This window comes from Macrobrachium rosenbergii, chromosome 32 (genome assembly GCF_040412425.1).
Source record: "Macrobrachium rosenbergii isolate ZJJX-2024 chromosome 32, ASM4041242v1, whole genome shotgun sequence".
NCBI lineage: Eukaryota > Metazoa > Arthropoda > Malacostraca > Decapoda > Palaemonidae > Macrobrachium > Macrobrachium rosenbergii.
In genome coordinates, this window is record NC_089772.1 from 2647759 (window position 1) to 2672758 (window position 25000).

The window sequence follows — 25000 nt, forward strand, 5'->3', positions numbered from 1 at the left end:
GCTGTGCATAACGAAAACACAGATCACTCACTGAAATGGAAAAGGTAGAAGCAATAAAGGATGAAAAGCAACCAGAGAGAAATGTATGATTTAAAAATAAGTTTATTCCCAGTGTCTAGCACAAGGCTTGCACCTCTGGACTAACTTAAAGATTAGAAACATGACATTGGACTGATGCTAAGAAAAATGCTTTTCAATCCTTAAAATCAACTTTTAAGTTTTTTCCTACTCTTAGGTTGCCTAACCTCAATATGCTTTATATGCTTCAAACTGATGCTTCGAGCCAGGAAATCAAATGCACTTTCGGTTCAAGAGGAAGGAATAAAGATGGCTTTTTCATTTGCTAGCAGGCAACTGACTCTGGGAGAAGTGGAACTCTTACTATTGAGGGAGTGTCTGGCTGGCATTACTATGGAAAATTAAAAAAAATCCAAAAGTAATTATACGCTAGGACAGGGGTAAGAATAATGCAAAACTGATGAGATCGGCTCTATGGTTGCAACCATTCAGATTTAGGTTGGCAGCTATTAAAGGCAAAGAAAACATGTGTGCTGATATTTAAGCAGAGACAGTGAATTATCATTATAATGAAAAGTGTTATACCCTATCAAATGGTGGAGGCGTCTAATGCCGCATTCACAAATTCTTGAAATATATTTTGTTATGCAAAAACTCGTTTTCCTTGGTCCTAAGTGGTTGGATGATTCCATGCCTCTTAGTAGTGCAGAAACAATCCCCACAAAACTTTTACACGCCACCTAGTTTTCGGTGTTTAATATATTCTGGCGGTGCTTAGTGCCTAATCAATCTGTTAAGGTAAGATTACTTATATAATATTGTGCTGTCTCCAATTATTGCGAGGCAGAAAGACTTCATTCTTTGTTAGATAAAAATATGAGCTGCATAACGTTCCATTCAGAGTGCAGTGATGACCTGAGTGTTTTGTTACCATGTTTAACTCCAGACAATAAAGGAAAAACAAACACCACCAAGAGAAGTTGCATATGAATACAATATTTTTTTTTTAAGTTGCAGGCTGGAGTACAGTATGGGGATGTCTGTTTCCATGACAGAGAAGTTTCGTGTTCAGTGAAGGAGGGCAGGAATTTTATTGGTGTCTAACTCTTGTAAGCCTAAGAAATGGAAAGGCCATTCTCTTTAGAAGCGTTACTGCACACCTGCTTATTTCATGATGCTGAGTTGTGCTTGTCACGACTCCAGCCAGATTTTTCAAGTGAACTCTTCTGCGCACGCACACACACACACATATACATTTCTGACTCACATCGGGAATGAATCTCAGTCTCACGAGTGACAGTCGAAGGAGGTACCAACTGACCTAAAAAGGTCATAAAAGAAACTGGGACCTATACTTCTCTACCTGAGGTTTTTCCCAGGTAGGTTTCCTGCTTAACACTTGGCCTGTCACTCAGGAAATCAAGGTTCATTTCCGATATGAGTCAGAAGTTTATTCCCGTAAAACATGTACTCATGTGTTCATTATTTCCAACATATTCATGTCGAAGGGGCAATACAAATGAAATGCGTTCATTAACACATACAAGAAACCAAAAACAGTTGCAGCTCTTTTTACGGAGTCTAAAATAACGATCGCATACCAGTCTTGAAAACGAGGTGACAATTGGGCGACTGAATGGTCCCTGGTCAACTGTAGTTGTGCGCATGCCCAAACCACACTTGACCCCCTTAACCTACTGACATGTCTTTCATCAGTTGTGGTTGTTTTTGGTTATTGTTGTGATCATACTGTTAAATTCTGATCTGACTGAGAGAGTAGAGAGAGAGAGGGAGAGAGAGAGAGGGGGCCAGGGGGAGAGGAAGTCTAGCGTTAGCATAAAGTTTTATTGACGGCGAGGCAGTGCCTGTGTGATATTTGCTCCAGTTTTTCTTCCAGGAGCTGTCAGACAATGATTAACCTGCAACAGTAAATCCCCTATTAGAATTTTTTTTCAGAATTTATGTGAATTTTAATCATAATTTATTATAATTATTATATTAATATAATTATCAATACCTCAATAAAATCAACACTGAAAACCTATACCGTTAATTTCTCTAAGTAGAGATACGATTTCGATCATTTCTATAAGTAAAACCAAGATGAAGAATAGCCTTCCCCATCCACACATACACAGTATCTATGGACTAGGACCAACGTGCAAGATGTACAGTATTTCATTTTTTTTCTGTTCATTCAAATGCGATTTTCTTCATTTATTCGTTCGTTCCTTCTTCGTTTTTACCTTCTGAATTCGTTATAACGACTGCTTCGTAACATTATGGTGACGTATTTTGTTATAAAGTCGGTTTAAATGAAGTTTGGAATTAATTAACAGGCAGTTTGGCAAAAACACTTCACTGCATGCTTTGCATTCCATTCATGATCGCCTTTGGTGGGGCGGGGTAGGGAGGGGATTGGGAAGGTAGGGGAGCCCTGACTCATATGGATTTCCTCACAGTAGATTAGCATAATAATAATAATAATAATAATAATAATAATAATAATAATAATATGTTACACACACACACACACACACACACACACATATATATATATATATATATATATATATATATATATATATATATATATATATATATATATATATATATATATATATATATATATATATATATATATAGATATATAGATAATAAAGATATATAAGTATATACAGTATATGTATGTGTATATATATGTATATATGTATATATATATACATATATATTTATATAGATATATATATATATATAATATATATATACATATATATATATAATATATATATATATATATATATATATATATATATATATATATATATATATATACATATACATATATATATATATATACATATATATACATATATATATATATATATATATATATATATATATATATATATATATATATATATATATATATATATATATATATATATATATATACATATATATATATATATATATACATATATATATATATATATATATATATATATATATATATATATATATATATATATATATATATATATATATATATATATACATGGATATAGGAGGAGAAGGAACAAACTTCGCGATGCATTATAATTTATTCTACTCATTTCGCATGCACATGAATGCATCTTCAGGGATCTGTACAATTAACAATAAACAACGTGAATATGAAAATTGTCTATAAAATGACTTATACATAAATTAAAATGAAAAATAAAAAAAAATACATACATGCATAAACACAAGCCGATTAAAGCTTGATAAAAAATTATACCAAAAATTTAAAGCACACATGCTAATAAAGAGTTCAGATAAAAAAACATAAAAAATTACAGATTTAGGAAATATTTGAGGAGCATTGGGCGCCGACCTACTATGGCATAAGAAAAGCTGAAAGTATTAAGAAACGTACAAGAGGGTGGAGGTGGACTGGGTTGTTTGTTTGATGAAGAGAGACTCCAGAATCAGTAATTCTTTTGGGTTGGGGTCTGGCCCCGAATAATAAAATCATCGTAATTAATGGGAATTTAAAATTTTTTTTTTTTTATCATTTTCTCGTTTACTGGACTGTTCAGGGTTAGTAAACGTCCAATACGAAGACTTACTTCCCTGTGGCACAGTCTATGCCCACCCTCATCATATATGCCCAGACTACATCTGGGAAAGAATATTTGTACACTATACCATGAGGGGGGCATAAACGACCTTTGAATCGAAAGCAGCAGCCAATTGTGAGTGGACTGACAGCTATAAGTTTGACATTTAATACGTCAAAGTACTTATGTGCAATGTTCCTAACTTCCTCTTTATGCCCGATTCCCGCATGTGCATGATGATTCCTTTCGGGCCGAATTTACAAACATTGCACATAAATACTCTGGCGCATTAAATGTCAAACTTATATCTGCCAGTCCTCTCACAATTAGCTTCTTGTTTCGATTCAAAGGTCGTGTATGCCTCTCATGTCTTCTGGTATAGTGTACAACTATTCTTTCCCAGATGTACAGTAGTCTGGCGGTGGCCTATAGCGGTGCATGCCTAATCATGACTAACTTTAACCTTAAATAAAATAACTACTGAGGCTAGAGGGATGCAATTTGGTATGTTAGTTGATTGGAGGGTGGATGATCAACATACCAATTTGCAGCCCTCTAGCCCCACTAGTTTTCAAGATCTGAGGGCGGACAGAAAAAGTGTGGCGTGACAGACAAATGACCATCTCGATAGCTTTCTTTTACAGAAAACTAGAAAGGTAAAGCACAAAACAAAAACAAGATTAAAGCAATGAAAGAAGTCGACCTTAAATTATCTGTAAAAATTCAAATAAACTATAAAACATGGAAATGAAAAAGAGCCAAGAATCGGAAATTATCCAAAAGAGGTTCTGTTCAGATACTGGATGAGCAAACCAGTTTCGGTACGTATTAAATAGCCAAGAACCATAGCTGTAGCTGTGGCTATGTAGTCAATCTGAATATTCCTTTTATGATTCACTGCATTTTTTACAGTCTTGCGGTTTCCATGATTAACTGCTCCTTGTTTCATTTCTTATTCTACCCAAAAAGAGTTAAGGCGTTTAAGGGAAATAGAAGCATGATGGCAGCGGTCGAGATGGCGTGCGTGTGTTTGTGTTTATCAGTGATGTTTGCTCTTCCATGAATGTGACAGAACTGCAATTTGTAGGGTTCGTGTGTTGCATTTTACCAAATTATCGAAATGGTACAAAGTAGAGAAACACCAAGTCATACATCACAATGAGACTTGAAAAGAAAGACATCATCAACCAGGCAACAACGGCTCTTCTATTTTTACACTGTCACCAAACAGGGAGTTTCATTAATGCCAATCCCAAGCAGTTGCCCGTCTTCAAAAAAAAAGGTGATAAATGCATGGTTCTTAAGTTTAGAGGAATTTATCCCAATTGGCGTTAAAACAAGTGAACAATTACAAATTAAGGAGGGCTTATTAAAAAAGTTTAGATAGTTAACTTGGACAACTGTCTTCATTCAATTTAGGTTTAACATATGATTTCATATTTCTCTACTCGTAGGTATTATACATGAAAGAGAGTGTAGTGGGCGGGGACAAGGGATTCGATAGGCAGTCGCCCATTTAAATACTTTTTAATTTGCTTCCAAAAATACTTTAACATGATTCGTAAGGTCTAACAAGTTAATTAATTAAACTGGCTCTTCCATTATATACTTTTCTCAGTTTATAAGAAAAAAGGTAGTTTTTCAACACTAAAATCCGATATTATGCATTACAATGTTTGTGATTTATTCATTTCTCCCATATCTCAAGAAAACGTGAAACACACCTAATAGCAAATTTCATCCACAATTCATTTTATTTGTCACTCCCGGTGTTCTGTATAAAACATCAGAATATCCGAGCACACCGAAAAAAATAAAAATGAAAAAAATACTTTCAGTAAGCACGAAATAACAACGCAATCAAAAGAACTCGCTCACAGAATAGAAATAAACAATTCCTTTCATTCAGATCGCATAAATTGACAGAGAAAGTCGAACAGACACTATATATAACTGTACCGGGTGAAAACCACCGGAACGCTCAGAGGCAATGCCAGCCTTCAACGTCCAGGCGCCTTGCCATGAAAGATAATCGATAGTCAATTTCATGCTGAGATCATCGGGAAATCCGCAGAACAGAGGCTTTCCATCTATGGAATGTAAGGGATAACTTTCCGCAGAGGATTGTTCGTCCTGCTGACAATGAAATAGTTCCTGAAAGGAACTCTTTCTGATATAAGATGTCCTTTGCAAAGAAAAAGTTTAGCGATATCTTGCAAACTGAAGAAATTAAAACGGTATCTGAAAGTGTAAATAAAACATTTGTCCTGAATTGGAAAATACAGTGTTCGTTCCGAAATGGGAATTAAGACAGTTGTTTCACAGATTTTGATAAAGCAGCTTATTTGAAAACGGAAACTGAATCTTTCCATTCCATATCAACAATCTGTATCGAAAATGTATAATTTATAAGTGATATGTAAATTTTCGGTGCCTGCCTTTAAAGCAACAATTAAAATTAAAAAAATGGAAAATATCGAAAATGAACACCTGAAATCGAAAGATGATGGACTAAAAACAACTAGGTAATCCGAGGAATGATTAAATTCTACTATTTAACCAACCCTTCTCATGAAACTGGTGAAACATGGGCATTTCTAAAACGGGGCAAGAAATAAAGTGAATTATACAACTTCATTCTAATGTTTGCAAAACAGGTAAAACCACTTAGTTATCCAAATTAACACTAATATAAACATTGATTTACATACATACTGGAAGGGAGCTTTCGAACATTTCGTTTATTAGCTGCATCATTATTAAATATCCAACATTTCGGACTAAATTAACCTGAAAGATGGATTTAACATTTAACACTGATTTTACGCTCTACGAACCTTACCACAAATGAAACCTTCCAAATGACCCATTCGCTCTCCAAATCAACGACGCGGTGTGATTCTGGGAAGAGATTGAAACCCCTCACTAATTTCCTGGTAGTGGTTCCCAGGTTTTTTTTTTTTTTTAGTACTCGTGGTAATAAACGTGTTTTATAAACGTAAGTTTTGTAAATAAAAAAACTCTACTCTATCAGTAGTTAACGACATTTTCAAAAATAAAATAAAATAAATTTATGCACACATGAAGCACACAATTTCTGTACTTACCGAAGCCGAATTAATATCTGCGTCGCCATCGGCCCATTTCTAATCCTCCTGGAAAGACATATAAGAATATTAATTAAAAATATAATTTAAGTATTTAAGGGCAAATGTCATTAATAAATGGACGGTTGGTTTTGTAGTCGTCCTCTCATTACGGTTAGCCAGTATTACCTTCCTACAAGTAGCTAAATATCAATACGTCTATTTTCGTTTAGATAAGGAAATAAGTTCTCCCGTTATATCATATATATTATATGAAGAATATATATATATATATATATATATATATATATATATATATATATATATATATATATATATATATATATATATATATTATCTGTATAAACAATATATATATATACAATATATATATATACATAAATATATGCACATATATATATTTATAACATTAAGCTACAAATTTCGTTTAATATCTAATTCGCGCTATTTGGGGAACATATTATATTAAAGTGATAAATGATTTGGTAGTCGTTGATATGCTGTCATGTTCGAGACACTTAGGTATAATCGTTTACATATATACATATTTACATATATATTTATATATTGAATTCGATATATATATATGCAGCATAATGTCTGCATATAAAATGTCACGAAGATGATATATATATATATATATATATATATATATATATTATATGTATATATATATATATCTATATTACATATATATAGATATATAAATAATATATATATATCTATAAACAATATATAATATACAATATATTTATACAATATATATATATATATATACATAAATATATAATATATATATATTTATAATATTTATATATAAATATTTATATATAATATACTTGGGAATATCACATATAGTTATATATAAATGATTTATAGTCGTTGATTGGTGCTGTCGGGTGTTCGAGACACTTAGGTACCTAATCGTTTATATATATCCCATATGATATTTCCCCAGGTATATATCGATATATATATTTGTATAATGTATGTATATATAAAATATATAGATGTGATAACAACTCTATATATATATATGCAACAGAATAGTTTTGTAGAAAGAGGAGTCAAATAAAGAACAGATACACCAGTACATGAGTAATTTTTTTTTTTTATTGCGACTAGTTTCGAGCCTGTAACATACCCCACCATCAGGCTCCCTGAAAAATATATACAATTATCTTATAAAACACATGCGCTAAGAGACAAATAAAACCGAATAAAAATGCATCAGAACTCTGAATATCGAGAATAAAATTGAACGATGACGTTTAATCTGTAAAATATACAGTTAAGAGAGGCATAAAAGACAATAAAAAGATTTGGATTAGGCAAAGCAACATATAACTATTCATTGTTACAGAGTGATGGCTTCTCTCTCACTGTATATAGTCTACTGTATACCACTATTCAGACAATGGTCTTGTAGACTGGAATGCTCGCCAATGGTGCTAAATGCTTGTTTGTTATGTGGCTTATTTATTTTAATTTATCGGCCAAAGTGTTCAAAGGCACGGCCCAAAACTGGAATTTTGATTTCCCAATTCAAGTTGCACTACAACTACATGTATACGTATACTCGTAGACTAAAGATGACCGTAGTTCCTTGGCTGCGGTGTCTTTCAACTTTAAAAATTTGTCCATTTCATATTTTGACCTGACTAGAACTCTTGAGACTGACTTGAACCCTGTAGTATAATTTGATTCTTATGGAAAATCTGCTTTCACCTTTGTAAGGCAGGGAGAAATAAATAGTAGCTTTGTTTACCGTTACTCTTGGTGGACGTGAAGCCATTTTTGAAGTTGTTTACCAATATATGTGTCAGTGAATTTAGTGCTGAATCCAGCAGGAAACAGGATCTTGATGCAAGAAAGTTAAAAATGCAAATTCAATAATGTGAACAAATCTGAAATGCCCTAGTCACTAGACTTGATCAAATTCCACCTAAAATCAATGGGTATTAAAAATGAAAATTTGGTTGAGAGTCCAGTGAAAGTTGGCTTTCTATAAACCTCTTGTTGAAGCTAAACGTCGTTAAAACTCACGAGTACCTCTAGACAGGATAATTTTCCATTAAAGCTCTATTGCTGATGTAAATGTAATACTTTCATGCTTGGATGTCATATACTCTTAAAAAAGGCGGAAAAAATTGATAGATTCTTGAGAGGATTGAAATAAAGTGCAATTGATGATGGTGGTTATTCAGATTTTATAAAACAGATTCTAGCCAGGAATTTCATTTGTTTGCCAAAGGTGAGTAAAATTGTCTGTACCATACGACTTATTATGTTTCCTATTAATACCTAAAACTACAAGCTTTCCAAATTCCTTGCGACCATTCTTTCCCCTGTAAACATTAATGAGCGTACTGCAAAGAACACATTTAGTTTGGTTAAAGATATATGTAATTAAAATTTTGGTGTATGTAATTAAACCGTGGAAGTTATTGTTTACAAGTAGGAAAAAGTAAAGAGTGAATGCGAGCAAGAGTGGAAGAATGGAGGATTTTGGTAGGAAACATAACATCATCTCTGAACAAGAGAAGAGGTGAGTCACAGAAAAAGTGAATAGTTATTTATAGGTGAACAGCTTCACAACCTGACCTTCCATTTTTATTATATGATAATATACGGGTACGGTATGGTGGAGCACAGTATCGCACAAATGACATTTATCTATTTTTTTCTCATTCTTTTTCATTCCACCCCAAATGCAACCCACAACAATCAACTAACGATTAAATATATAATAATTTTGCTTAACTCAGCAAATTCATATAGGTTTCAAGGAAACTTGCCCATACTGTCCTCCCAAGGGAATCAACACGTGGTTGGTTCCTTGGTTGCAAGTCAAGAGTGCTGATACGGCACTATGAGAGAGAGAGAGAGAGAGAGAGAGAGAGAGAGAGAGAGAGAGAGAGAGAGAGAGAGAGAGAGAGGGCAATTTAATGTTTCGTATGGAGAATTGTTTATATCCTAGAAGATGGGCTGTGAACAGTTTTGAATATGAAAAAACAGTGTTCATAATGAACTATTCAGAAGTTTTCAAGAAACCTAAAAAATCAAAGATACCTGAAAAAATAATAATATAAAAGTACGAAATCACGCTGTTTGTGTGGCAGTCACTTCAACTCTTTAATATCTAGTAACTTTTACAATTATTGTTTGAAAAGTCTCTCGGAATTTCAACATTCGCCTGTCTGAAGTACTTTATTACTTCTCGAGTTCTTTTTCGGCGAATGCTGTGAGATTCGTAATGAGCTAATAAAACTAGACTGTGGTTGAATTTTTAATTAGAGAATTGGCTTCTAGTCACAACTTTTATATGAAATTCGACAACTCTGGGGATTATTTTTCGAGAGAGTAGACCTTGGGCAACATTTCCTTTTAAGAAATTGTCATCCATGGACTATGTAGAGTTTCTCAGCAATCTCCTCTTTCCATAAAATGATAATCTGGATATATTTATTTCATTCCTTAAAACTTATTGAATAGTGATAAGTACCTGAGCGAGAAAACTGGGTTATCTCTGCCATTTAAATCAGTTTTCCATATTTTCCATTTGGCCGTAACTAGATGTGACACTCCTTATTTTCAGCATTAATTTCCGTTACTGTGGACGTGAATACTTGTTTTTCAAGTTCTGTTCAGGTTAGCTTTCTTGTTTTCACCTTCAAATGGCATTCAACACTATACGAGCACGCGTATTCAGTTTGGAATTAAGATCATTAGAAATATGACATCTGCCATTATTCACATTTAAAAAATGACTGAAAGGTCAGATTTGTACTAAAATAAGTCTAATCCTTCGGGCCAGCCCTAGGAGAGCTGTTAATCAGCTCAGTGGTCTGGTTAAACTAAGGTATACTTAACTTGTACTACATAATTAAATAGCTTACAATATGAAAATTATAAATTTTTTTCACCTGACAGTTGTAAAAGTACACAGTATCTTTTTTAGAAATGAATTATCATATTTAAAATTGTGTATTTATAAAATATAATTACATACGATTAAAAGACAATTATGAATAGTAACGAGTTATATTTAAATTTGACATTGTCTCAATGATGTTAGGTGCACACAAACGTAAGGGCGGCCAATTGTTATTTCACGGAGATTTTTTTACGATTTTTCCACCTTTTTGAAGTTTTCTTTCAATACGATACTTCTAAAGCACTTTAGAATACAATTTTCGGCCTCCATGAGGCATGGTTCTACTTTAGGTTATCCCAAGTTTGTGGCAAATGAAAATAGAAAAATAGCCTCTAAAACTTAGGAGGAATTTGATCCGTAATTTATTATACAAATATGTTGTTATACAAACAGCCTTGGTTATCACAGGCGGGAGAGTAAAACAAACACAACCGGCTCTGCATTTGGACACTACATATGAGAAAGGGGAATGTGATGCAGATCCGAGCACCCAGAAATTCAGAAAAACGAGAGATCTGTGATAATCAATGTGTTTCTAAACCCACTTGCTGTACCAGGCATTGCCACGTTATATTGCACTGTATGCAATTAGGTGCAGCGGTTCCCAATGAAAATGGGTGAGGTTTTCAAGAGGTCACAAAGGGAGACAGTAAAAGAAACATTGCACTAAGATTAGACTGTGCATAGAAAAATAGCTGTGCACCTGTGATGACAAAAATAAAAGACATTTGAAGTAATCAGCAACTAAAAGAATCGAAAACAAGATTATGAGAGTAAACCAACATAATGGGTAGCCATTCAAGTACTTAGCAAACTGTAGTTCAAAAAAGGCAATGAAGTTCGGGAGATAATCACGGAGATTTGACGCAGCAAGTGACTCTGATGGTAAATATACATCAGTTCAAGGAATTTCGCCGTTAGTTTGAGAATGTTGATGATAACTCCTTTCTTCCTTATGGGAACGCTTGTAATACAAGATGGAAATATACTGTTTTGCTCTCTTGGTGACACACCACAAACACAAACCTCAAGGAAGATAAGACATTTTCTGTGTAACCATAGACAACTGGACCTAGATTTCGAACTCATAATATATTCCATGTCAGGTCATTATACGACGCTAAAAAGTAAAATTGAAGGATTACGTGAAAATTGGTGGTTAGTGGATCAAAGACAAAACATCCAGCCAACTTAAAATCATGCAATGTTCAACAATGGATACAACTAGTCAAAGTTTTCAAGAACCTGCGGAGGTAAGATGCCTTTAAAATGAAGTTTCTTTAGAGGAAGGTTGTTTTTATGATTGAGATCAACTATCAACTCCAACAAAAAGGTGGCACCGAAATAGTTATGAAAACCGGGATACATTTGATGAACTGTGCCCAAGAAGAAACTGGTAATGATAAATAAACAGACCTTTACTCTGCTACTCAAAAGAAGATTGTTATTACAGTCTGAGCATCAAGAGGCATCATAATAATGTCATTTTCACTGTTATTTATCTTTCTCTTTGGCATCACCATATTGCTTAGCAGTGTCTCAGGAAGCAAGAAAATGATCAAGAGTGTGTTGAGCTCTACCTTTCAGTTCCGACGTCTCTTCATTTATTCACTTACCATGACTCCCATGAAGGATGTGTTGGGTGTCTGGAACAATCAGAGAATGTGACAGCACCCACAGAGTTTGTATTGGTAAGCTCAGTGTAGAAGGACGGAGACTAGTCAGCAGAGGCAGAAAAAGAAATTGCGTTCTCAGTGCAATAACTTTTAGGGCCTCAATTAAACTGTCTTTATTTTGCGTACCAATTAAGGAGTGAGATTTATTTTACTTCCGGTTTTCATTAGAGCTATGAAATATGTCAGTGTTCATGCAGATCTCTCTCTCTCTCTCTCTCTCTCTCTCTCTCTCTCTCTCTCTCTCTCCATTATCATTATCATTGTTCTGTCACAGACGAGCATCAATTTGTTCACTAACGACGTGAAAGACTCCAAGTAATGTCAAATAAGAAGCAGAAGAAAACAAGTAAAAAATGTGCCGAAGTTTCTTCGGCACAATCTAGTTTTCTGTCCGGTGGTGGCCTCAGCCACGGCCCATAAAACTCTTAGGCGCGGCCCATGAAACTCAGCCACGGTCCGGTGGTGGCCTATCTTGCTGGTATCTATAGCGCTGCCAGAAGTACGATTATCGCTAACTCTAACCTTAAATAAAATAAAAACTACTAAGGCTATAGGGCTGCAATTGGGGATGTTTGATGATTGGAGGGTGAATGATCAATATGCCAATTCGCAGCCCTCTAGCCTCAGTAGTTTTTAAGACCTGAGGGCGGACAACAAAAGTGCGGACGGACAGACAAAGCCGACACAATAGTTTTCTTTTACAGAAAACTAAAAGCACCGAGGCAGACATTCTCAATTATATTTTCAGGGAGACTGAAAGGTCTTGTGGAAGAAAACTAAGGCAAACGTTTCTCAGCAGGAGGAAATTCTGCCTACGACTGATTCTCTACGTTATTTACCTAATTCTTACCTTTCTGTTACAGATACGTGTCCCATGACTTTCATCTTTAGTATTAAAGTTCCTCCTATTTATGAATTTTCAGTTACTCTTACCAGTAATATACAGTTCTAAATTAATACCCTCTTCTTTATCGCATCAAAAAGAAGGAGAAAGAGGTCTGGGATGGAAGGATGATCCAAATATTACCTAAATTGTAGGGGAAAAACTTCACGAAATGAAATCAAAGATGAGTTGTTAAAGGCACAATGGCGTTTTTCTTTCATGCTAATATGAGGATCGAATACACATGAATTTAAAAAAATTGTCAAGATAAAAAAGACATTGCAGTTCGAAGGTAAAGGGAATAGCTGGCTATAAACTCAATTTTATTGTTAGATCTGTACTTAAGACTGAAAAAGAAAGTTCTGAAGGGGGACTTCAACGGAGCTACGTTGGAAAAACAGAAAAAAAACTTCCTTAGACTTCATTTGGCATCGGATCAGACCACTAAAAATGATGCAAGACCCACTTAAGAAGATGAATGGTGAGTATCAGGTTGACAACAAAAGTGCTTTAATTTAAATGCGTCAGAGAAAAGCTGCACAACACCAATAACTAGACAATGTGCTTAGGTTGTTTGTTTACTAGACGCTGAAGGGTGTCAAGTACACTGACACAGACAAGAAACTGTCTAAATCGCGTTCTTGGAAACTGAACGTGTACAATTTTGAGCTGCTCTTTGCCTAGAAACTTGAGTCTCCTTGAAAAATAAATGACTCATACGGTCTGGTAGAATAAAAAATCTAATGATTCTTAGCACGCAACTTTCCTGTAGAATAATAATAATAATAATAATAATAATAATAATAATAATATAATAATAATAATAATAATAATAATATTAAATGAAGGAAAATAGACCTCTCTTAAACAAGTCTTACTGAAAAGGATGGCTGTATTTTGCGAATTTATCTCATACAGGGTCTTTTCTGTTTTCCTTATAATTCGCTTTTCAGGTTCAGCGATGTTGGTCAGCAACTGGCCAATATCCATATTGGAAATAGGATAGTGTGTGGAATGCGGGAAGTCTTTTATTGAAATATTCAGCCTGAATCCAGACCGCGAAGAATCCCACGGCTTTCTGATTGAATATTTCAACAAAAGACTTCCCGCATTCCGCACACTATCCTTTTCCAATATGAATATTGGCCAGTTGCTGACCAACATCGCTTAACCTGAAAAGCGAAATAGAAACGACCTTATTCAAGATAAATTCTCATAATACAGCCATCCTTTTCAATATTAATAATAATAATAATAATAATAATAATAATAATAATAATAATAATAATAATAATAATAATAATAATAATAAATTTTTCTCTCTCTTTCTTCTCTAAATATAAGTATCAAGACCTGAAAATCGAAATAAGAGGGATATGGGATATGCCAGTGGAAAGTGTACCCATAACCATAGGAACACTAGGCACGATCCCAAGATCCCTGAAAAGGAATCTGGAAAAACTAGATGCCGAAGCAGCTCCAGGACTCATGCAGAAGAATGTGCTACTAGAAACAGCACGTGAGAACAGTGATGGACTCCTAAGGAGGCAGGAGGCAAACCCGAACCCCACACTATAAAAACCACCCAGTCGAAAAGGATGACTGTGATAGACAACAACAAAATTAATAATAATAATAATAATAATAATAATAATAATAATAATAATAATAATAATAATAATAATATTCTGCAGATAGTACTTAATAATTGCAAAAACAGAGAATAAGTACCCACAGCAACAAAAGCCACCCCCGTGTGAAGGAAGAGTGTTCCATTTATGGAACAGACGCCTCATTATCCCATCTTTCCCACATTTGAGATCGTCTTCTTGACTCACTGTTTAGGATGCTTTGGATAAGCGAATTGGTGCTGTTTCTTAGCCAGGTGATCAGGCTGGACATTATTCGCCAAACAATGATTTTTAAATCATCCATGAACATCTGCGTGGCGGAGTGGTAGCAAGCGTGCTGGTATAGCGCCTCAGAATGTCACTGTGACCAGCAGTGATACGTCTCATGGCCTCTCGGGTATAGCTCCTCCAAAGGGAACACCCATATATGCTGTGGCAGTACGAACAGAAGAGCAGCAGTTTCGTGTCTGGGTGACAAAAGGCAAACCTTTTTGCAATCATGTTGCCAGTTGCACATAGCTTACGACGCCTCTGTTCTACAGTATGTCTGCCGCATCTTTTAGGTCGTTCGTGATAACGTGGCCCAAATACGGAAATTCATGCACAAATTCGAGGCGATGATTTCCCAGGAAAATTTGTGGTTCTGCAATATGCTTAAGCGATCTCGGGGGCAGTGGCATGCACAGGGTCTGGGTTTCATTGTACAGGATATCAAATTCCTTTGCATACTGGCGGCAAGTGTCGATTGGTCGATGGAAATCTTGCACTGATGGGGAAATCAGAACCATATCGTCGGTGTAACAGAGGTTATTTATTTGTTTATTTATTTTTGTTTTTATTTTTTTTTATAGTGCATCTGATTGGGAGTGAGTTCATTTTGGCATTCAGGGCAGCTATGTACGTATCAAACAGGTATGGAGAGATAATGCCCTCTTGCCGGAGCCCGTTTACCAAGCCAAAGTTGTACGATATTTGACCCAGAATTGTTGTGTGGAGAACCAGCAATATAAAATGCCAGTTAAATATAGAGGTGTGCCTCTTCTGTGCAGCTTCAGGAAGAGCTTAAGGTAGTTTACTCTGTCAAATGCTTTCCTCACATCTACAAAACATAGGAAAACAGGAGAGGCTGATGATAGGTAACAGTTCAGCAATTCTTTCAGGATGTAGATGCAGGTGTCGGTTGAGTGGTTTGCTTTAAATCCAAACTGGTTGTCAGTAGTGTGTAGAAAAGGGAGAAGTATCACTAGAAGAACTGACTTAAGAATCTTTGATGCAATTGTAGTAATTGCAATCGGGCGATAACTGCCAGGGTCAGCTGCATCCTTTAGCTTGTTTATGATTAATGGTATTAAGTGAACTACGAGTAGGGAATCTTGGAGAAACTGGTGAATTATGCACGCATTGAATAGGGCAGCTAGCAAGATGTAAATTATCGGATGGCAGAAATTGAAAGCTTCTGCAGATAGACCATCGCAGCCGGGCGAGTTATTACTAGGCAAGTTGTTTATGGCATCGCCGATGTTACCTGACTTAATACGATCGGTGGATTGAAATCGAATGTTATCAGTAATGAGGTTATCTACTTCCCTTCGGGAGTCTTGATCGTTCATGCAATTCAGGACAGTGCTGAAGTGATCGCCCCACATTCTTGCGATGGCCTCGTCGCAGACGGCTTCTCCCAATCTCTTTGACAGGGGTTGAATGTCATTCCAAAGACGAGGGTAATCGCCAGATTCTAATTTTCTAGACATTGCACTTGCTCTTAGTTACTTTTCGTTAAGTCTGTAGTGCTTAAGAGCAAATTTGAACTGTACTCTCGCCTGTCTCATTGGCAATGCAGTCTCCCTCCCTCGGGCTACCATTTTGCCTCCACACTGAAAACATTTCTCGTGGATGTGTATACAGATCTTAACCAAGTCATTCCAGCCAGGTATGCTACAAGAGTTGCCTTGACGAAATCTAAACGTATTCCTGTCTGAGGCAAGCAGAGAGGATATTAAACTCGAACAGAATTCTTTCGGATCTCGATTGTGTTGGTCATTTTTACATTTTGGGTTAGTGCAGAGTAAAGCGTCTGCCGGTTGAACTAGTGACCGCAACTTATTTTCCGAGGTCACCATAAAAGGACCTGGTTTTCTGGTGGGTTCCAAAGTCCCAGTTAATAGCAGGTAGACGATCAATTAGGGGGTTCACAGTGGGGAGGGATGGGGTATTGAATGACACCTGTGATCGTAACCTACTGCAAGATCATAGTGAACGTTACAGGTTACAACTGATTCACGAATGCGTGGAGACGTGATGCAGTGGTATGGCCAGGAGGTCGTAATTGTGACCGTTTTATTTTGTACAGTACACAGATATAAAAGTTAAGTATACCTTAGTTTAACCAGACCACTGAGCTGATTAACAGCTCTCCCTGAGAGGGCTGGCCCGAAGGATTAGACTTATTTTACGTGGCTAAGAACCAACTGGTTACATAGGAACGGGACCTACAGCTTATTGTGGAATCGGAACCACATTATACCGAGAAATTAATTTCTATCACCAGAAATAAATTCCTCTAATTCTTCATTGGCCAGCCGGAGACTCGAACGCGGGCCCAGCAGAGTGCTAACCGAGAACTATACCGACCCGTCCAACGAGGAACTTTACACAGATATAGGGAGAGGAAAGGAGGAGCATTACATTCCTAATCTGGAGAGCTTGATTTTGACAGAAGTGAATAAGTTCATTATAAAATTGTTTTGTGGGATGAGAATTGCGGTCCCGAATAATACAAATATAACTCAAATATGTTGACTTATAGCAAGTAAGGTGATGATGATGATAAAACAAATAAGAGAAAGAAAAGATGATGCCAATAATTAAAAGAAACAGAACCGGCTCACATACAAATGCACGTGCGAGCGCGCAAAAGAAAAACATTCCAGAAAGGGAAAATCGATCTAACCTCCGAGGATCTCTCCTGTGCAAAGCAGCCTAGTTCCAAAAGATCTCAAAGGGTTGCAATGAAATACAAAATGAGTACATTTTACTACTTCGGTCTCAGTCTCACTCCTATGTTTTCATTTCGAATTTCACTTAAGCCGCTTGCAATGAGACTGAGACTGAAGTAGCAAAAGTTACTCATTTTGTGTTTCATTGCAACCCTTTGGGTTCTTTGGAGCTCAGTTGCTTTGTATAGGAGAGATTTTCGGAGGTTAGACTGATTTCTAATTTAATGATGTTAGACTCGTTATTTCTGGAATGATTTCTTCTGCGCGGTCGCACATAAATTTATATGTGAGCCGGTTCTATTTTCCTTTTAATTATTGGTATCGTCTTTTCTTTCTCTTATTTGTTTTACCATCATCACCTTACTTGCTATAAGTTAACGTACTTGAGTCATATTTGTATAATTCGGGACCTTAATTCTCATCCTACAAAACAATTTTATAACGAACTGATTTACTTCTGTCAAAATCACGCTCTGCAAATTAGCGAAATTCTTCCCTCCCCCTTCCTATACTTATGTACAAAATGAAACTAGTGACAGAGTTTAAAAAGGAGAGAAAAGATTAAAAAATATATATATTTTAGAAGTTCGAATTCTATAAGCCATTTCAGTGGCATTAAATATTATCACCGTAATACCTATTATAGTATCACAATCGATGCCGTGAAAACGATGCTCGTAGATTACCTGTATCTTTGGACCTTTTCCTTTCAAGAAACGTTGAACGGTATTATTAAATATTGTAAGCTATTTCAATGGAATTTCTCTCTTGAAAGCTCTTTTTGAGACCAAGTTTCTGCGCCCGGAGGGAGGTATTTCCAATAACTAGCCTTTCACAATGGACCAGCGAGCCATTCCATTTAAGACGAGCAAATTAGTGGGAACCAATTTGCGGCTGGTGGTGCGAATGTTTTCTTAAAAACCTTTTGATCGGTTTATCAGTGCTTTGACAGCGTGCTGTGACTGTCAAGAAATCTGGTTCATACCAAGAACGGTTATAAAATGATTGTGGAAATGAAACATGAATTCAGGTTATATTCTTCTTCCGCATGGTAAGCAACTGTTAAAAGTTGAAGTTTCATGGAAAAAATGTGGGTGTTGTTGTATAGTAAGAATTTATTCAGAACGCTCTATTTACTTCAACAAGTCGTCAAACTTCTTAATGATCGCAAGGAACAGATTGAAAGACTTCAGCGTTCAAAAATATTAATAGGTATTTGAACATCGGATATCAAGTGATTTATATTAGCAATATACATTTTGTACGGTTGAGTGCAAACATTAAGTAAATCTATTATCGACAATCTAAATGTGGAACTCTACTTGCCTATATGATGAGAGATGAAGCAGACATTGTACTTTTCCTAAGAGAATGTTTGCCTTGGGATTCGAGGTGGCTGGAGATGGTGAGAAAATGGTAAAAGCAGTGCATGAATAAGGCGAATACAAAACTTGATTGGGCAAGCATAACCGGGAGGTAAACATCAGTGTCGTGATGTTCCGAGTTGTAGAATCTGAATATAATTTGCTCCCTGTTTCCAAACCTCAAACTCCTTCTGCCTTCAGAATGACACTTGAGAACTTTGTGTAACATGAATCTACACGTAAGTAGCAGTATATATGTTGAGGAATGACCACAACATAAGCCTGGCTAAGAAATGACTGGCTGTGATTTCTAGGTGCCACATGAACCTTTTGGGTATTTTTAGAGTTGAGTGATACTTATCCGCCCTTTCATGGCGTAATTGTCTCATATTTACGTAAGTTCAACACACAAACCCATCCTGATAGAGATAAATAAACATTTTTCTGTTCAACACATGATACATCTGTATTATCTGCTCTTACACCCAAAATGGAATTACTTCAACTCCATTGGATATTTAAAATTCCATTAACTTCGTCCTCAACCAGTTTGACTATTCCTTCACAGCAGTCATTTCCTGAATATTTAATCATCATGAATCACTTAAATTTCTAGTTCTCAGGGGTGATTATTCACCATTATATTCCAACTACTCTGTTGTCGAGTGTCTAGGGTTCATTGCCGAAATCAGCCTCTTAATGATCCTTGTAGGTGGGGTATTATATATTCTTTGATGGATCGTTAATACTGCTTTGGCTACTCTTAACAATATTTGTGCCTCCTTTTCTGATCATGTCGCTGAAAAGTATTTATAAAATAAATTTTTTTTTTTTTCTGTTTCCCAAGTAAAGTACATAAACCTAAGTCACAGAGGCCACAGTTTCTCAAAGAATGAAATCCTGTAGGTGAATCGTCACTAATAGGTGTCTTTATTTCTGTTAGTTGTCAAAACACACAAACAAACAGTAATGGAAAGGATCCATTACGAAAGTGTTTGCAGTTCGATAACCAAATACAAAACCGCGGAAGAATTGAAAACTGGTGCGCATAGTGAACTCTACTTTACGGGTAAAATTAAGTTTGCCCCCTCAAATAAAAAAGATGTATATACAGTAAAACTGAAGTATTAAGACAACTGCGATAGAAAAACTAACTAGTATATTGGAAATTCTCTTGACAAGTTATTTGAATATGTAGCAGTTCTATTAAGCTTGCTGTTCACAACCTGTAGAGAAAGATAAAAAAAAAAAATAAATAAAATCATGGAAAACAGTGTGCCTGCAGTCAAGTGGAACCTATGTAAAGCCCTCTGGTATCTGAAACAAAAACTTCTTTAAAAGGGTTAAATTACTGACGGTGATTTCATATTCTTTTTTGTTATTAACAGCAATCTACCTTGAATAAATAAATCAAGAATTCGCACTTATAAAAGGGCTAGTTCTCACGCAAAAGGTCACACACATCAGCTTCATGAATGCGTCAACTACAAACATGTAACATGGAAATATATACGAGAAAGCAGAAACTAGCAAAAAAACAAACTGATTATATGCAGCTTCCTCGAACTCTGAAATGAGACTAAATTTATAAAAACGCGTCGTCAGGCGTCTTTTGTTACGGCAATATCCTCCAATGAATCTGGGGACTGGTGACACCAGAGCCTAATATGTCGAATCGAGATACGTAAACACTTCTGCACTGTTGACAAGTGTACAAAATTATTACATTAAAATTTCTTTACTCGATAACTGAGCAATACCCTATTTACTACTGTCCATTATACGACCTAAAAAATACTTCATAAATTACAAGATATCCAGGTAGGCCTCTCTCTCTCTCTCTCTCTCTCTCTCTCTCTCTCTCTCTCTCTCTCTCTCTCTCTCTCTCAAGGTCCCTTCTCCCATACAAGAGCAACTCCTCTTTAAATTTCCTATGACTAGATATGAGAGAAAAACACTATTTTGTATTATTTCTTTTTTACTTTTGCTTGTGTGTAAATGCGTCTTTGTTGCCGGTTCAAGTTCAACAATGGGTTGTTGAGAAAACGGCCTACATAACGATTTACAATAGAAGGTCTGAGGTTACGAGTAAGGTTTACTGTCCAAGGATTGAGGCTACAAGAGAGAAATCCATCTAATGAAGTCATTCCTTATGGACAATAAAACAATTCATAAAGATTTGAGAGGGCTATGGTACGTCAACTGAGGTCTGAAGAATAGGGAATGCTATTAAAGATATAATAGTGGGAAGTTTTTAGTGTTATATAAAATGTTATTAAATAGCTTCTAATTCATAAAGCTCAAGGAAATTTTGTACGGTAATATAAGGGAGAATCTCAATCACAATCTCCTGCTATCCTCATTCTTAAGTAAGGCCGAATATCGCTTCGGCTGACGACCTCGCCTTTAAAACTTGACCATGTCGATAAGTAAAGAGTGGAGTCAGATTCAATTTTTGACGCACACCATTAGATGAACTCACATCTCCTTCTTAATGTGCAAGTTTCCTTCCTTTGCTTATATTTCTAGAATCAGGTCCTGATTTCAATCATTTTTTATGGTTAATGAAATAAAAATAATACATTCAAGTACCCAGGCTAGATTTCCCTATTTCAACAGAACAAGTGAAGAAAGGAAAGTCTTTAGCAGAAAACTTTTGAATTGAAAGAGACGGAAATCTGCATTTCCACTTAACTAAACATTTCCTGGAGAAGGAAAGAGAATTTTGAACGAAATAATTCGGTCTAAAAAAATATTTGAAATCGGATTTTCAGTCTTATATTTCTAAAATCGTTAACACTTTAATAAAAGAAAAGAAAAACAAAAATCGAGGCGCCTTTTAGAGCATTCAGAACGTTTTCAGGATAATTCTTTAAGCAATTCCTAGATCCGTGCTACAGGATTTCTTTTCAATAGGGCCAGTGGCAGTCAAAACCTTAGAACTGAAATGGATTGGAATGAGTAATTTGATGAATGATATATATATATATATATATATATATATATATATATATATATATATATATATATATATATGTAATTCTAATAACGACAATGCCCTCTTAACTTCTCGAATTCTTCGCGCTTTTTGGATATGCTTGTAACTACGAAGCCGAAACATCCAAACGGAAGAAACTGAAGTGCCTGTGATGGCCGGTCACGGGAAGCGAACCCGCGTTGCCTTAATCACAAGGAGGTCGCGTTGCCGACCTGACCACGCAACCTCCTTGTGATAAAGGTAACCGGGTTCCTTTCCCGCGACCGGCCATCACAGGCTCTTCAATTTCTTCCGTTTGGATCTTTCGGCTTCGTAAGTTACAAGCATATCCAAAAAATTCGCGAAGAATTGTGAGAAGTTAAGAGGTAAAAGCATTAGATTCTACATAGAATTACAGTGTATATATATCTGGTAAAATATGATCAGTAGATTCTATATATATATAATTTATATATATACAGTATATATTATATATATATATATATATATATATATATATATATATATATATATATATATATATATATATATATATATATATATAGTAAATTACTCATTCCCATCCATTCCCTTTGATGGTGTACAGACTATTTTGTGAGAGGGAGTCAATTTTCAACGATTGGCTTTTGTCTGTGGCGTCAAAATAGGCTGCCGACCCATTGCGAAAATCCCCTTGGAATGACTTTTTGATGAATGTGCTCCATATAGCTGATGCAGGCTTCGTCAAATACTCTGTTTTCGGTTTGTAACAGTGACAGAAGTGGCTTACAATAGGAGTAATGCCATTAACATAAGTCTAAGTTATGGTGTAATGGAAGAAGGAAGATTATTTAATGTTCCACACCAGGGGTGCTGTATTTTCAGAATTTTCCCAAGTTGCAATTTTTTATTCTTTGTTATTAACAAGAGCACAATAAAGAAAAAGTGAGAACACTACCTTGAATGTAACTAATGTTTATTTTGAAAACACAACAGTTAATTAATGATTTTTTAAATTAAATTAGATGTATATAATTTTGAAATTTACATTCTACTAGCTTTGAAATTTGGTTTCAACATATCCTTTGATGCTATACCGTACACCCGCAGTGTTCAATGTTATTTGTTTCTACATTAAGTGTGCTATAGAAATAAATGTTAGAAGATATTTATTTTGTTAATCTTTTGTGGAAAGCACTCACTCGGTCATTCGACCAAATCCAAAAGGACCACTCACTCGTTTTCCTGTTCAGTTACTCAACCCGGAAACTGGAAATAATGAAGACTTATAATCATCCAGTGTGTTTCAACTTACATCCCATAAGACCATTGTATTTTTGAGTATTATTCCAGTTCATCTGAATTCATCCAGTAATTAAGACAGAAGCAACACTGTTATTACTCATTGGTGACTTTGCACACTTCCTGAATTATTAAATAAATTCGTGTGAATTGCCGGAGTTCAAGTCTTTCCTATTAACTTCAGCTAACGAAGGGAGGAAATTTTACAGAGAATAAACAGCATTAATTGGTATAAAAGCAATTGTGATCTTCGATAAGAAAACATCCTTCGCAAATTATGACCTTTACATATATGTATTATATATATACATACATTATATATATATAAATATATATATATATATATATATATATATATATATATATATATATATATATATATATATGATTACCAAGTTTGTGTGTTTGACAAGTCCAACTTTACCTTACTTGCATGGCCTTGCCAAAACACATAAACCTGGTAACCCCATTAGATCAATTATCATCACAGTTGGGTCTTGTACTTACAAGTTATCAAAATGGTTCGTTAATACTCTTTCACCCTTAGTAGTATTTTGAACTGTAATACTGAATATAATGTAGATCTGATAGAAAAACTAAACAGCACAACTATTACTTTCAAGTTTAAAATGGTTAATTTTGATGCTGTATCTCTATTTACAAAAGTACCTATAAATGACTTGCTTGAATATTTATCTAAATTCTTGACCATTTACGATTTACCTTTGTCTACTAATAACATTTTAGAACTGATTAAGTTTTGCATTTGTGATTCCGTTTTTACTTTTGATGAAAAATTTTATACACAAAAATTTGGTATGGCAATGGGAAATCGTCTTTTGCCTCTTTTAAGTAATTTACACATGGAATTTTTTGATACTAGACTTTTACCTAATATTTTACCATATGGTGTTCTGTGGTTTAGATATGTAGATGATAAATTTTGCATATGGCCTCTAACCGAAAATGTGAATACATTTCTTTTCAAACTGAACAATTTGGTGCCTTCTATTAATTTAACTTATGAAGAACATGAAGGTTGTCTCTCATTTCTGGATGTATGTAAATGTTCACCGTATTTGAAATGGATTGGAAACCCACAAATGTAAATTCATACATCCACTGTTATTCTAATCATAGTATGTTTTTAAAAGCTTTACTTATCCGCAGACCTGAATTTCTTCAGGAAGAGTTTGAAAATATTTTTAACTTCCCAGAAAAAATGAAAATTCCCCAAAATATTTTGCTGAACGTGCTTTGCAAAAAGCACAAAAAACTTTTTATTCAGTAACTACCAGAGTGGCTTTTAACAATCAAGATGTACTTATTTTACAATATAGTGATCTCCTACGTAGGGTTCCAAGTTCTGGCAAGTATTTTAGTACTAATGTTGTTTTTAAATTTTCAAATACCTTGGAAAACATTCTAACAAGGAATTCTCCCAGAGCGTCTCAGGGTTACGTTTATAAGGTCCCTTGCATGGATTGCAAGTGTTTTTATATGG

General features: G+C 35.0%; 1 long non-coding RNA gene across 2 annotated transcripts in view; it reads right to left on the minus strand.

Moving 5' to 3' along the window:
* LOC136855613 (uncharacterized) overlaps window positions 1-25000 on the minus strand; it is a 525389-nt gene that overhangs the window by 373625 nt on the left and 126764 nt on the right. The window contains exon 2 of one of the 2 annotated variants that reach the window (XR_010858079.1): window positions 6731-6778. This is a non-coding gene — a long non-coding RNA (uncharacterized lncRNA). Of the gene's footprint in view, window positions 1-5127; window positions 6779-25000 lie in introns of those variants that run through there. The other variant, XR_010858078.1, reaches the window with a different exon arrangement.